The sequence below is a fragment of the Chlorocebus sabaeus genome, chromosome 15, assembly GCF_047675955.1.
Source record: "Chlorocebus sabaeus isolate Y175 chromosome 15, mChlSab1.0.hap1, whole genome shotgun sequence".
Lineage (NCBI taxonomy): Eukaryota > Metazoa > Chordata > Mammalia > Primates > Cercopithecidae > Chlorocebus > Chlorocebus sabaeus.
In genome coordinates, this window is record NC_132918.1 from 90,202,689 (window position 1) to 90,215,898 (window position 13,210).

A 13,210-nucleotide genomic window follows, 5' to 3' on the forward strand; every position below is an offset into this window, starting at 1 on the left:
AGCCACTAACGATCCTTTGAATTTCTGCAGCATCGATTGTAATATCTCCGTTTTCATCTCTGATTTTATTTGTTTGGGCCTTCTCTCTTTTCGTTCTTAGTCTGGCTAAAAGTTTGCCAGTTTTGTTTATCTTTCCAAAATACCAAAAAAAAAACTTTTCATTTCATTGATCTTTTGTATTGTTTTGTTTCAATTTCATGTATTTCTGCTCTAATTTTTATTATTTATTTTCTTCTACTAACTTTGGGTTTGGTTTGCTGTTGCTTTTCTAGTTCTAAGACGCATCATTAGGTGGTTTATTTGAACTTTTTCTTCTTTTTCAATGTAGGCATTTATAGCCATAAACTTCTCTTAGTACTGTTTTGCTGTATTTCATAGGTTTTGGCATGTTGTGTTTCTATTATCATTTGTTTCAAGAAATTTTTCACTTTCTTTCTTAATCTCTTCATTGACCCACTGGTCATTCAGAGGCATATTGTTCAGTTTCCATGTGTTTGTACAGTTTCCAAAATTCCTCGTTATTCATTTCTAGTTTTATTCCGTTGTAGTCAGAGAAGACACTTGATATTATTTTTCAGTTTCTTGGAATGTTTTAAGACTTGTTTTGCAACCTAGCATATGGTCTATCCTTGAGAATGATTCATGTGCTGAGCAGAAGAATGTGTATTCTGTAACTACGGAATGAAATGTTCTGTATCTATTAGGTCCATTTCGTCTATGGTACAGATCAAGTCTGATGTTTCTTTGTTGATTTTCTGTCTGGATGATCTGTCCAATGCTGAAAGTGGGGTGCTGAGGTCTCCAGCTATCGTTGTACTGGGGTCTATCTCCATCTCTCACTCTGATGATATTTGCTTTAAACATCTGAGTGCACCAGTGTTGGATGCATATATAACTGCTCTATCCTTTTGCTGAATTGACCCCTTAACATTATACAATAACCTTCTTTGTCCCTTTTTAAATTTTTTTCTTGAAATCGATTTATCTGATATAAACATAGCTACTTCTGCTCCTTTTTGGTTTCCATTGGCATGAAATATCTTTCGCCATCCCTTTATTTTCAGTCTATATGTGTTTTTATAAATGAAGTGTGTTTCTTGTAGGCAATAGATCCTTGGGTCTTAAAAAAAATCTATTCATTCTCTCTTTTTCTTTTGATTGGAGAGTTTAGTCCATTTACATTCAATGTTATTATTGATTAAGTAAGGACTTACTCCCGCCATTTTGTTATTTGTTTTCTGGCTGTTTTCTGGTCTTCTCTTCCTTCTTTCCTTCCTTCCTGTCTTCCTTTTAGTAAAGGTGTTTTTCTCTGGTGTTATGTTTTATTTTCATGCTTTTTACTTTTTCATATCCATTGTATGTTTTTAGACTTGAGGTTGCCATGAGGTTTGCAAATAATATTTTATAACACATCATTTTAAACTGATGACAAATTAACACTGATGATATAAACAAACATACTAAAAAACAAGCAAAAAGAAAACTAAAAAAGACTCTATACTTTAACTTCATCTCCCCACTTTTTAACTTTCTGTTGTTTCTATTTACATCTTGCTGTACTGTCTATGTCTTGCTGTACTGTCTATGTCTTGAAAAGTTATTATTTTTGATTTGTCTTTTCATCTTTGTACTTAAGATATGAGAAGTACACACATTGCAATTATAGTGTTTTAACAGTCTGTGTTTTTCTCTGCACTTACTATTACCAGTGAACTTTTCACCTGCAGATGATTTCTTATTGCTCATTAACATCCTTTTATTTCAGACTGAAGAAATCCCTTTAGTATTTCTTGTACGATAGGTCTCGTATTGATGAAATCCAACAGCTTTTGTTTGTCTGGGTACATCTTTATTTCTCCTTCGTGTCTTTTTTTTTTTTTTTTTTTGAGACGGAGTCTCGCTCTGTCACCCAGGCTAGAATGCAGTGGCATGATCTCGGCTCACTGCAAGCTCCGCCTCCCAGGTTCACACCATTCTCCTGCCTCAGCCTCCTGAGTAGCTGGGATTACAGGTGCCTGCAACCATGCCTGGCTAATTTTTGTGTTTTTAGTAAAGACGGGGTTTCACCGTCTTGGCCAGGCTGGTCTCGAACTCCTGACCTCAAGTGATCCGCCTGCCTCGGCCTCCCAAAGTGCTGGGATTACAGGCATGAGCCACTTCACCCAGCCTGAAGGATATTTTTGCCATATATGCTATTTAAGTTTTTTCCCTTCAACGCTTTAAGTATGTCATGCCACTCTCTCCTGGCCTGTAAAGTTTTCACCAAAAAGTCTGCTGCCAGATGTACTGGAGCTCTATTTTATGTTGTTTATCTTGCTACTTTTAGGATCCTTTCTTTATTCTTGACTTTTGAGAGTTTGATATTAAATGTCTTGAGGTAGATGTCTTTGGGTTAAATCTGCTTGGTGTTCTATAACTTTCCTGTACTTGAATATTTATATTTTTCTCTAGGTTTGGGAAGTTCTCTGTTATTATCCCTTTAAATAAACTTTCTACGGCTGTCTCTCTCTCTACCTCCTCTTTAAAGCCAGTAACTCTTAGATTTGCCCCAATGAAGCTATTTTCCAGATCTCATAAGCATGCTTCATTCTTTCTTTTGTCTCCTCTGACTGTTCTTGCTTGCTTGCTTTTCTTGCTTTCTTTTTTTGAGACAGGATCTGGCTCTGTCATCCAGGCTGGAGTGCAGTGGTGCAATCTTGCCTCATTGCAACCTCTGCCTCCCAGGCTCAAGCCATCCTCCCAGCTCTCACTTTGTATTTTCAAATAGCCTCTTAAAACTTACTATATCATTCTTCTACTCAATTAATGCTACTATTAGGAGATTCTGATGCATTCTTCAGTATGTCAATTGCATCTTTCAGCTCCAGAATTTCTGCTTGACTGTTTTTAATTAGTTCAATTTGTTTGTTATCCTGATAGGATTCTGAATTCCTTCTCTGTGCTATCTTGAATTTCTTTGAGTTTCCTCAAAACTGCTATTTTGAATTCTCTGTCTGAAAGATCACATATCTCTGTTTCTCCAAGACTGGCCCCTGGTGCCTTATTTAGTTCATTTGGTGAGGTCCTATTTTCCTGGTCGGTCTTGATGCTAGTGGACGTTTGTAGGTGTCTGGCCATTGAAGAGTTAGGTATTTATCTGGCCATTGAAGAGTTAGGTATTTATTGTAGTCTTTGCAGTCTGGGTTTGTTTGTACTCATCCTTCTTGGGAAGGCTTTCCAGGTATTCAAAGGACTTGGGTGTTGTGATATAAGTTTTTGGTCACTGCAGCTGTATCTGCATTAGGGGGCATCCCAAGCCCAGCAATGCTGTGGTCCTTGCAGATTCGTAGACGTACCACCTTGATGGTCTTAGATCACATCTGGAAGAATTATCTGAATTACCAAGCAGAGACTCTTGTTCTTTTCCCTGATTATCTCCCAGATGAATGTGAGGAGGGTGATTAGTGGCGGCTTCTATTTGGCCATCTTGCTCCACCTCCGGCCTAAACTTAAAAAAACTTTTATACCACATTGGTCCTCATCATTCTGTAAAACTTGTTTTACGTAACACTTTAAATCTGTCTCATTATAAAAGCCTTTTAAAAAATATCTTCACGTTTCTCTTCTAATGTACTGGTTTCCTTTATCCTTTTTCTGGCTGCTGGTTTTTGTTTTTCGTTCGTTTGTTTTTTAATACTTTTTAAATCCAGACCAGTTCCTGCTATTTCCCAACAGAAATCTCAAATTACGTTTCTCATTCCCACACCCCCTCCACTTCCTGTCACCCCTGCCCCTGCCACCTCTCTGACAGGTTTCTGTACCTCCTGCCTTCCCCACTCCCCATTCCAGCTTCTGTTACACCTCCAGAATTGTTTTCCAAAGAGAAAAATTCATTTTTCTCTCTCCTTGGCTTCAAGACCTCCAATGACTCTTTGCTCCCTTAGTTACAGTCCAAATCCTCTAGCAAGGCTTATAAGCCCCTGCAGTACTGGCTCTGGCTATATCTCCTGCCCTCCCTGCCTCTTGTGACTGGGCAGCACTGAACCAGGCAGTCTCCCATCTGCTGGCCACACCTGTAAGACCTACATCCTTGTACGCCTGTACTTGCTCTTCCCACTTGCCTTCTTGGCTCAGGGTCTGTAATTACCTCTCTCAGCCCCCAAGTGCCTGGTAAGATCCTATCCGGTTTTCCAACCCTCCCCTCCAGCCTTCCCACAGCCTTCCACAACTCACCATGCCCTTCCTAACACCCCATATCGCATAGGGCTCCACTTACCCTGTCTGACTCACTTTACAGGGCTCTGTTTCTCTATCTGTTGCATGGGGTACTCCTTCTAGCCAGAGGCCATGACTGCTCTGTGCCGTGTATCCAGCCACTGGCCACATGACAGGCCATCCATACATCCATACAGGTTTGCTAAACTAAGTGAACTACACTTTGGGCAAGTAACTAAACCTCTCTGAGCCTCAGTTTCTTCGTGGGTATACAGGACTGACAGCACGTAGTTCCTGTGGGGTCTGCCAGGGCCATCTGGAACACACACTCAGCCCGGGGCTTGCCACACTGTGCTTATTCCTAAGTGTTAGTATGGAGCCTCCTCCCAGTCCCCTAAATGCCCTCTCCCCACAGATCAGTTTTCTCTCCTAAGCCAGCTTTTCCCTCTGAGCCTCGTTACACCTCCAAATCATCCCTATTCGTTGGAATTACACAGGACCTGGAAGCTGACAAGAGGGTTCTCGCAGAACGGAAGGCCTCTGTATTCACTAAGCAGGAAGAGAAAGAACGGGTCTGCGCAGGCAGACATGCAGAGCAGGGCTGCTGCAGCCAAACTAAGGGAGATGCAGAGCTGTCCTCAGCCAGCTCACTCCCTACTGGCCCTATCTCACCCCGAAGCGTCACAGGAGACAACTGCATCCCATCAGCATTAATAGACTTACGAGGACAAACTGTACTCAGCACATTGTTCCAAACGCTGGGCTGCCAAGCCTGCACCCATGAATATTTCATATAATAAATCTGCTTAAAGATAAATGAGTATGTTTCATGGAATAGACTTTATGCAGCAAGAGGCAAACCACAGACACAGCAAGTGTGAATCAAAATACCCAAGCCTCCCACAGACTAAAACAGGTTTGCAAACTAACCTTCCCAAGGACGGGCTGGCATCGCCATACTCCGGGGCCCTTTGCCCAGACTAGGGGCTGATGCCTGGCAGTGGGGCAGGGAGCAGCAAAGCAAGAGTGAAGAGAGGAAATGAGGGGCACAGGGGAGAGAAAAGGCCACCCCTTCGTCCTCCCCTCCTCCCTTTCAAGTTCCCCATCTCAAGAGGTGCAGGAAGAAGATACAACCTGGGAATCCAGGAATATAAGATGACTCCCATACTGAAGGCAATCGGCCAATGAGAAGAACCAAAACAATGCTTAATGCCAACCTGGAATATATGATTTTTAGGAATGTAGACAAAAAAGTCTGATCACGATTTGTAGGTTTTGTTAATTTGTTTACATACACATACTAAAAATCCTATTGATTATAAAATACTATTTTTCCCATACCCAGCTTACAAAATAATTTCTCTTCAAACCCTTCGTGTGCATCAACAGCAATGCCTTTATGAAGCCTAGAGTCAAGCTGAGTCACCCAGAGCACATCCTCCTCACCAGCTGTTTAGGGTGTGTTCAATACAGTTCCCTGTGATTTTATGTAGAACATTGGCATCAGAAATGTCACCCAACCCACAAGAACCTATGTTCATATCATGAAGGCAGTTGGGTGTTGTTTTTAATCACCTAACGACATTTCTCACAGTAGGGTTCTTCACCGGCCTATAATCATATATTTGTAGCCATTCACCAACCTTCAGGAATATCCCGCCCCAGAAATATCCTGCCCCAGAAATAATGAGTAAATCTGTGTTAAATTTCTTTGCCTACTTTTATTTTTAATTAATTCTGCATCTAAATTCAGTAACGACTGAGCTTTCTTTTTAGGCAAAGGTGTCCTCAAACAGTACTTCGTTGTTCAAACTAAAATATGTCACCGAGAAACTGCTGTGTGATATAAAAGACCTTGGAAAGGCTCAACTCTTTCGAAAGGGACAGTGTGGGGAGGAGGGGAAAGAGGTGAGGCTTGCCTCATATTCCAGCATGCACAGCAAACTCAACACTTGTGATGCAGAGAGGCTGAAGCACCAGTCATGGCAGAGCCTGGTGCCAGGCAGAAGCAGGCATCTTTGCCACCCAGCCCTGTGCTCGCTGGCACTGAGATGCCTGAGAGCCAGGCCACCGCTCCTGTAAACACTCCCTGGGGATATAAAGTCAGGCCAAACCTTTAGCTCCATTTAGTGGAGAAAATCCATTTTATCACTTGGCCTGCCCCACTGAGAGTCAGGTGGCAGCCACACTCCCGAGCCAAGAAGGCAAGTGGCAAGGGCTGGCCCCAAGCACGGAAAGATGCCAGGTTTCCAGGAAAGCCCAAGGCCTGCTTAAAGAACAGCCACTCCTCTGGCCACAGACAGCAATGCCACAGGTCGGCCAGAGGTTTGCCCATCTCCTCCCCGTGCTCATCCAGAGACCATCCCCCAGCACAGCTACTGGAGGGAAGGTGATGGCACAAAGGTCAGGCACACTTTACCCAAGTCCAGCAATCCTGGTGCCCCTGCCACTGCTGAATCCACCTCCTGCAGGAACCACAAATAGGTTTCAACTTGTCCTGAGCGGCTGCCTGGAGCACAGGCAGGAAGGATTCTGCAACAACATCTGGACTCCGCGAGAAGGTCTGCCATCAGCAGAAATGTCCACCAGTGGGCTGGCCAGCTCGGCTCCCACGTAGTTATCATTCAAGCTCAGTGGGCGCAACATTTAGGCCAGAATCACCCCAAAGATGAGGAGTCGGTGCCTCCTGAGACTCAAGAATGAACTCATTATGAAAAGCATAGTCTGAGGTTCAGATGTTCAGATGCCACCTAGTCACCTGGCAACCCTGGTCCAAGTACTTCAACACCCTAACTCCTCCACACAGCGAGAGTCATGTGACTGTCTCCCAGGGCTCTCAGGAGAAACATAACGGGAGCTCAATAAAGGACAGCTGACACCGCCATTACTCCGTTCCAACAGTTGGGAAGTTTTTTCCGCACAAGAACACCTAGATTAGAGAAAAGAATACACTCCGTATTTACACAGTGCCAAGATACTGTAGGCACTAATAAAAGCTACCTGGTAAAGGCAGGTGCAGCGGCTCACGCCTGTAATCCCAGCACTTTGGGAGGCTGAGGCAGGTGGATGGCCTGAGCTCAGGAATTTCAGATCAGCCTGGGAAATATGGTGAAACTCCAACTCTACCAAAAATACAAAAAATGAGCCAGGTGTGGGTAGTGCAACACAGGAGGCTGAAGTGGGAGGATCACTTGAGCCCGGGAGGTAGAGTTTGCCATGAGCCAAGATCTCCCCACTGCACTCCAGCCTGCTGGGTGACAGAGTGAGACCCAGTCTCAAAAGGAGCTACTTCAATGCTCCACTAGAAGGTAGTTCCAGGCCCTTCCTCCTGCCACATTCAGCCCACATCTGGATCCCACCTCTGCTGGGGGCTGCCCAGGGCCCACCTAGAAGGTTCCTTCCACACTCTTCATGCTTAGCATGGAGTACCTATTTGCAAAACATGCTTCAAAAGTCACTAAAACAGGCCAGGCACGGTGGCTCAAGCCTGTAATCCCAGCACTTTGGGAGGCCGAGGCGGGTGGATCACCTGAAATCAGGAGTTTGAGACCAGCCTGGCCAACGTCTCTACTAAAAATACAAAAATTAGCCGGGTGTGGTGGCACATGCCTGTAATCCCAGCTACTAGGGAGGCTGAGGCAGGAGAATCGCTTGAACCTGGGAGGCGGAGATTGCAGTGAACCGAGATCGTGCCACTGCACTCCAGCTTGGGCAACAGAGCGAGACTCTGTCTCAAAAGGAAAAAAAAAAAAAGTCACTAAAACGATCCAAGCCTATAGGTAGATCAAACACAATTCTGAAATGAAGAGGTCTTAATGTATCAGAAAAGTCACTAAGTAAAGACAACTGCCTCCCAGTTGGAAATGGCCTCTCCCACTCTCAAGCCTTGTCAAGCCTGGCAGGACACCAAGGCCGACCTGAAGAAGCAGGGCAGGTCTTTCAGGACCGACACCTCCTTGGCACGTTCCCAAGGAGGAGCTGTTCACGCCTTCTCGAAGCAAGGACAGGTGCCCTGTGATGCCCGGTATCCATACACTCGGAGGACTAGCAAACGAAATGATAGGCTCTGAGGCTGGTGGGTGGGGACACAGTAGACCCTACTACAGGCCCCACAGAATTTAAATTAGGGCACAGCTATTCTCTGTCCTGATTTTCGTGTCTGAAATGATATCAAAGGTAGTTCCTTTAAGGAAGTTTTCCTGGAGCCACAGACAGATGATTGAGTGACGGACAGGCAGAGCTACGTTACGTATTGATCTCCCCAAGGCTTGTCAGCGACTCCAACAAGAACTGGAGGAAAAATGACTTTCTGGGAAAACAAAATAAAACACTGCTTTCCAAATAACCTGCACCATGAATGTGAAGGCACATTTCCAGGAGGAAAGAAAAATCTGCTAACGGACTGGGAGTCTTTCATTCCTATACCCATGCCAGACACCTGAACGCCCCAGGGCCTCTACACTGGCTACTCTGCTGAGAGAACCGTCCCCCAGAACCTTCTCCTGCCTGAATCCTTCTAGCCGTCCAGGTATCAGTTCAAATGTCACCTCCAGAGATTTTCCCTCACCACCACCACCACACACATGCACACAACACACACACACACACACACCAGTCCTACCTATTGCATGACCAGATTCATTTCCTCCATAACACTTATCAGCAGATATGTCATATTTTTCAGTGTTTAGTCCCTTACTGCCCATCTCTCCCCAGCCCCCAGCCAGCCTGTAAGGCACCATGAGGGTGGGCCCTTGTCTGTCTTACTCCTTGCTGCACACCCAGCTCTCAGTCAAGTGCTTCACGTGCAGTGGAGACTCTGTACATGCCTGCTGCAGGTAGGAACGAGCAAATAAAGGGGCAGAGGGGAGGCGTGATGGAACAGCCGTTCCAGACACAGAATGCTGCCCCGTGGCCTCACAGCACCTGGGAACTCAGCAGTTCTTTCCCACGCCAGCATCTCCCCTGGGCATGTCATATGCTTCTCCATCTCCATCCCAGCCCTCACCCAGAGAGAGATTTCTTCCACATGGGACTTACTGTAAACATTCCAGAGCACAGGCCTCTTTCTCACCTTTAACCTGCCAGATAGAATGCCCCGCAGAGCCGGGCTACAATATCTCACTTTGTCAGTAGGAGCTGTTGCCTCAATTTTACACCCAACCTGCAAACTACTGATATGACTTTTTTTTTTTTTTTTGAGACGGAGTCTCACTGTCTCCCAGGCTGGAGTGCAGTAGCGCGATCTGGGCTCACTGCAAGCTCCGCCTCCCAGGTTCACGCCATTCTCCTGCCTCAGCCTCCTGAGTAGCTGGGACTACAGGCACCTGCCACCACACCAAGCTAATTTCCTGTATTTTTAGTAGAGACGGGGTTTCACCGTGTTAGCCAGGATGGTCTCGATCTCCTGACCTCATGATCCGCCTGCCTTAGCCTCCCAAAGTGCTGGGATTACAGGCGTGAGCCACCGCACTGGGCCACAGATACGACTTTGATGACCGGAGGAACACCAGGGTTCTTGGTCTTGTGCCGACAGGATTAACGACGTGGACACACGTGGAGTGGTTTTAAGGAGCGAAAAGTTTAATAGGCAAGAAAGAAGGAAGAAAGAAGAGAACAGATCCCCGTACAGAGACAAGGGCGGGGGCTTGGAACAAAGAGAAAGGAAGTGCGGTGGAAAAGTCGTGGGTTACATGGGAGGCCGGAGGAGGTGGGGCCTGATCTGCATCCAGGCTGTTATTTACATAGCCCGCAGAAAACCTGGCCCTCCCACCTTAGTTTAGGCCTTTTAATATGCAAATATAGGGCTCCCCGAGGTTCTGAACACAAGGTGTTATCTGGAGGTGGCCACGACACTTGGTACACCCGGTGACAAGGAGAAGGAGGTGAGAATCGCCCTGTTGAGTGAACCCAGTTTCTAATGGGTGGTATTTGAATATCAGAGCTTGCTGGCCCGGCCCTTCAAGCCGCCTTTTCTGTTAGAAAAGAGATGATTCGGGGGTTGTTTCTTATTATAAGAAAATTTCCACCGAGAACCTTTACCCTAACTATCTGCCTAAAAATTATTTCTTAATAACTCCTGTAGTACTACTTCAGAATAGCTGTGCCCGAATCTAAATTTTATGTCTGAAATGATATCAAAGGTGTTTTCTTAAATGAGGTTTTCCTGGAGCGACAGACAGATAATTGAGTGATAGATGGGCAGAGCCCCAGGTCTATTGATCTCTCTTTGCTTGGTCACTAACGGGTCTTGGAAACACTGTCGTTCTCAGCTTCTCAGCAGCTGCCTGTTGCCCCCACCAGTGACTCGAGGTCCCTTTGAAAACAAAGGTCTCCAAGGGTAAGTGGGAAACGCTCTGAATTTGATTAGCTTTAAATGGGAAAGGTAACAGGCGTCATGGATGTGCAGCTTTTATGAGGAAAGAAAAAGACAGAAGCGCAGGCCGGGCCCCTCCCTCGCGTGACAATTATCACTTTTGCAGGATGTCCTGGATGTACTAATAATTTAATTTTGCCAGGCAGTATCACAAACAGCTGAAGAGGGGAAAGGTAGCCTGCCCAGCTAATTTCTAAAGCCATGTCCAATATCCATTCTCACAACCTACTTTACTGACAGTTCAAAAGCGACAGCTCCTCCTCCTCACACTGTCCTCACGGCATGACGTCCAATCGTTACGCTGACCTGCTACCTCCTCACCCTCATCTCCACCTCGCGCTTACTGGACAGTCGCTAGTTTCTAGGTAACCAACCTGCAATGAATGTTCTGGGACTCCCGCAAGATTGCCATTGTGTCAGCAGAGATGGGCCCTGTTCCAGTTGTCCAAAACCTTGACAGGACCAGGGCAGGGTAGGAGCAAATGTAAAGCAAAGACACCGACCAGCCCACTGGACAGGGGGTGATGAAACGTCACCTGTCACCAGGGCGGCGTGTCTCCAGCAAGCCTGCCAGCTTCACCCACACTACCAGGAGGGCAGCTCCGGGTCTGGGGTCTCCAGCTCTGCTGCAGCGCATGTGGGCTCTTGCTGGGGAGACTTTTACTAAAACACAGATTCCAGGGTCCTGAGCACAGAGTCAGGGTCGGCAGCGAGGCACAGGAATCTTCATTTAAAAACCACCCCAGCCAGGCGCGGGGGCTCACGCCTGTAATCCCAACACTCTGAGAGGCCGAGGTGGGCGGATCACCTGAGGTCAGCAGTTCGAGACCAGCCTGACCAACATGGAGAGACCCTCCCGTCTCTACTAAAAATACAAAATTAGCTGGGTGTGATGGCAGGCATCTGTAATCCCAGCTACTTGGGAGGCTGAGGCAGGAGAATCACTTGAACCTGGGAGGCAGAGGCTGCGGTGAGCCGAGATCGTGCCATTGCACTCCAGCCTGGGCAACAAGAGCTAAATTCTGTCTCAAAAAAAAAAAAAAAAAAAAAAAAAAATACCACTCCCAAGTGATTCTACTGTAGGTGGCCCCTAGGCACTCTGAGAAAGAAGGTGACAGATGGGCCCATTCTACTCAATCCCTGTCAGATGGCCCCAGGGTACTGGTTGGGTTTGGTTCTTGAGTCACACTGCAGGAGGACAATGGGCAAATTCTGGAGCAAGCTTGTCCAACCCAGGCTTTGAATGTGGCCCAACAAATGAGTTTTTTGCAATTTTCTTTTTTTAGTTCAGCTATCATTAGTGTTAGTGTATTTTATGTGTGGCCCAAGATAATTCTTTTTTTTTTTTTTTTTTTGAGACTGAGTCTCGCTCTGTCACCCAGGCTGGAGTGCAGTGGCATGATTTCGGCTCACCACAATCTCTGCCTCCTGGGTTCAAGCAATTCTCCTGCCTCAGCCTCCTGAGTAGCTGGGACTACAGGCATGTGCCACCACACCCAGCTAATTTTGTATTTTTAGTAGAGGGGGGTTTCACCATATTGGCCAGGCTGGTCTTGAACTCCTGCAAGTGATCGGCCCGCCTTGGCCTCCCAAAGTGCTGGGATTACAGGCGTAAGCCACAGTGCCCGGCCCAATTCGTCTTCTTCCAGTGTGGCCCCAGGAAGCCAAAAGACTGGACACACCTGTTCGAGAGCGTCCCAAGGAGGCAAGTGGTCCAGAAACCATTTAATTCGAGGCGCGACTGAAGGAACCATGGGTATTTGCCTCACGTGGGAGTGGGAAGAGGCAGAGAGGATGATATGTGTGTCCCCTCCAAATCTCACGTTGAATGTGATCCACAATGCTGGAAGTGGGGCCTGGTGGGAGGTACGGAATCCTGGGGGCGGATCCTTCATGAATGGCTTAGCACCTTCCCCTTGGAGGTAAGTTAGCTCTCGCACAGGCGGTTCACGGCAGATCTGGTTGTAGAAGTGTGTGGCACCTCCACCCGCTTCCACTCTGTCCTGCCCCTGCTCTTACCCTGTGATGTGCCTGCTTCCCCTTCACCTTCCGCCATGATCAGAAGCTTCCTAAGGCCCTCCCCAGAAGCACATGCTGGCACCACCCTTCTCTACGGCCTGCAGAACCGTGAGCCAATGACACCTCTTTTTAAAATAAATTACACAGTCTCGGGTATCTCTTTATAGCAACGCAAAAATGGTCTATTACAGAAGACAACACAACCACACACACCTGCTGATTTATTCGCTTCACATTTATTCTCATCCTTCTCCATCTAGCACAGTTGTGGTTCACCAGGTTTTTTCTTGCCTGTAATGAAGAGAGGATAAAGGGCTACAATAAACCCCTTCTCTCTTTCAAAATCTCAATCTGCTTTTGACCCAGGTGCTTCTAACAGAGCAACAATCAAGCATCGGTCTCCAGGAAGACAAGGCTGTCATGGCTGGAAGAAAGAAGACCCAGGTAAAGGATCCAGTGCCCTCTCTGTGCCCAGTGTGGCCAGATCAGTTCTCCTTCCCCTCACCCTGCTCGTGTCTTCCTCACCTCCAATGGCAACAGGGTCTTTGGCAAGCGGATATAGGGACCAACATCGTGTTAGCATAGCAATACAGAGTTTGTCTGCCTTGTAGGTATAGCACT

General features: G+C 46.5%; 1 protein-coding gene across 3 annotated transcripts in view; it reads right to left on the bottom strand.

Moving 5' to 3' along the window:
* The window catches only part of XXYLT1 (xyloside xylosyltransferase 1), a 197,908-nt gene that overhangs the window by 156,328 nt on the left and 28,370 nt on the right, over nucleotides 1-13,210 (bottom strand). The window lies entirely within an intron of this gene.